Raw genomic sequence first — 3,183 nt, 5'->3', positions numbered from 1 at the left:
CTGAGGTGTTGAATAACCTCAAAACTTCATAAGCGTTTCTTGAGAAAGTAATGTGAGTGAAATGTTGCTCCTTGTTCCTTGCTCACGATTTCCCCAAATAAAATGTTTGCATAGGGGATAAATATGTTTGTGTATGTGTTGTATTTCTCTGCTATATTTCCTTAATAATGATGGAAATAAATATATATATATATATTTGTTTTAGACAGCATGTGGAGTTTTAGTCTTTTTTGACTCCTGAAGTCTCTCTGTGTAGTACAGTTGAAGTTGTAAGTTTACCTACGCTTAGGCTGGAGTCACTAAAAATCGTTTTTCAACCACTCCACAAATTTCTGGTTAACAAACTGTAGTTTTGGCAAGTCGGTTAGGACATCTACTTGGTGCATGACACAATAAATGTTTCCAACAATTGTTTACTGACAGATTATGTATCCCAATTCCAGTGGGTAAGAAGTTAACATACACTAAGTTGACTGTGCCTTTAAACAGCTTGGAAAATTCCAGAAAATGATGTCACGGCTTTAGAAACTTCTGATAGGCTAATTGACATCATTTGAGTCAATTGGAGGTGTACCTGTGGATGTATTTCAAAGCCTACCTTCAAACTCCGTGCCTTTTTGATTGACACCATGGGAAAATCAAAAGAAATCAGCCAAGACCTCAGAAGAAAATGTAGACCCCAAACATCTGGTTCATCGTTGGGATCAATTTCCAAATGCCTGAAGGTACCACGTTCATCTGTACAAACAATAGTACGCAAGTATTAACACCATGGGACCACGCAGCCGTCATATCGCTCAGGAAGGAGACACGTTCTGTCTCCTAGAGATGAACGTGCTTTGATGCGAAAAGTGCAAATCAATCCCAGAACAGGAGGAAACAGGTACAAAAGTATCTATATCCACAGTAAAACAGGTCCTATATCGACATAACCTGAAAGGCCGCTCAGCAAGGAAGAAGACACTGCTATAGAACCGCCATAAATAAGCCAGACTACGGTTTTCAACTGCACATGGGGACAAAGATTGTACTTTTTGGAGAACTGTCCTCTGGTCTGATGAAACAAAAGTATAACTGTTTGGCCATAATGACCATCATTATGTTTGGAAGAAAAAGGGGGAGGCTTGCAAGCCGAAGAACACCATCCCAACCATGAAGCACGGGGGTGGCAGCGTCATGTTGTGGGGGTGCTTTGCTGCAGGAGGGACTGGTGTACTTCACAAAATAGATGGCATCATGAGGCGGGGAATTATGTGGATATATTGAAGCAACATCTCAAGACATCAGTCAGGAAGTTAAAGCTTGGTTGCAAATGGGTCTCCCAAATGGACAATGACTCCAAGCATACTTCCAAAGTTGAGGCAAAAAAGGCTTAAGGTCAACAAAGTCAAGGTATTGGAGTGGCCATCACAAAGCCCTGACCTCAATCCTATTGAAAATTTGTGGGCAGAACTGAAAAAGCGTGTGTGAGCAAGGAGGCCTACAAACCTGACTCAGTTATACCAGCTCTGTCAGGAGGAATGGGCCAAAGTTCAACCAACTTATTATGGGAAGATTGTGGGAAGGCTACCCAAAACTTTTGACCCAAGGCAATGCTACCAAATACTTATTGAGTGTATGTAAACTTCTGACCCACTCGGAATGTGATGATAGAAATAAAAGCTGAAATAAATCATTCTCTCTACTATTATTATGACATTTCACATTCTTAAAATAAAGTTGTGATCCTAACTGACCTAAGACAGGGAATTCTTTACTAGGTTTAATTGTCAGGAATTGTGAAAAAGTTTAATTGTTTTTGGCTAAGGTGTATGTAAACTTCCGACTTCAATTGTATGTCTATCTAGATTGTCACAATGTCAGAAAAGTCTCTTTGTAAACCTTCTCCTTTTTTGTTTGTTAATCACAGCCAGCTGCTGTAGTATATCTACAGTAAAACTGTCCTACCATACAAGTACTTGAACAACTCTAGAGATACAGTTGTTTATATAACGGGGATTCAAATTAAAATGTAAGTCAAAGGCTCATTCTGTAACATTTACAGAAATTTATATAATACAAATGAACGATATACAGTGTCATGACGTGGCCCTCTTTGGGGATATCGAGTACCATCCCCCTCTCTCTGCACCATCTCTCTCTCTCTCTCTCTCTCTCTCTCTCTCTCTCTCTCTCTCTCTCTCTCTCTCCACCTCTCTCTCTTCCCCCTACACCCAGGCTCTGCTATGACGGTCCATTTCGTTTAGTGTTTGTGAAACTCATGAGAGACAATACAGCCACATTACCATAACTCTGTTTATACAAGAGTCTCAGTTGTAAGGCTTGCATCTAACTGTTGTATAAAATTAATAAGTAAAGATGAAACTATTTGTGAAATTATGTAATGTGATTTCAAACTGTTTAATTAAGGAAACTCCAATTCCCTTTGGAGTTTAACTAAGTCATAGGCCCGCCCAATGAGCACAGACATCGATCTGGCCTCATGGGACAGCCCTTTCCTACTTTTCTGGATATAACCCCCCCCTTTGGGAATTTCCCTTTAGACCAGTACCTCGATCACAGATGGAGCTTTGAGTAAGGTTTGAGTAAAGACCATAAACCTGAGTATTAGCTAAGGTGGTAATGGTTGTTGAAACTCTGAAACTATCAATACCGACAGAATAAGAGCAAATCTTTGATGCTAATTGCTAGTCTGCAGCTAGGAATTCTATACCATTGAATGCAAATGCCGACAACCGCTGAAACATCTACTCTATAACAACACTTCTGAATGGGACTCTGAACTATCCATTCTAACCATGAAAGACGGGCGGATGAACTTCCAACAGAAAGAAGGACTATTCCAACAGAGATCACGACAACACACTGAGCGTAAATATATATATATTGATTGCAATTATTCCCGAATGAGTGAGCGTTCATGTGCAATGGATTAGCATTTCAATTGTTATAATTATCAACGGTGTAGTGTCTTTTTGTCTTTCGCGCCCTTCTCAATAAGAAGAAAAATAGTAAATTGGGCCAAGAAACACGAGCAACGAACATTAGACCGGTGGAAATCTGTCCTTTGGTCTGATGAGTCCAAATTTGAGTTTTGGTTCTGTGTCTTTGTGAGACTCAGATTATGTGAACGGATGATCTTTAAATGTGTGGTTCCCATCGTGAAGCATGGAGGAGTAGGTG

Source organism: Oncorhynchus mykiss, chromosome 4 (genome assembly GCF_057628025.1).
Source record: "Oncorhynchus mykiss isolate SJ-2025 chromosome 4, ASM5762802v1, whole genome shotgun sequence".
Classification (NCBI taxonomy): Eukaryota; Metazoa; Chordata; class Actinopteri; order Salmoniformes; family Salmonidae; genus Oncorhynchus; species Oncorhynchus mykiss.
Note: the sequence above shows the minus strand (reverse complement) of the source record.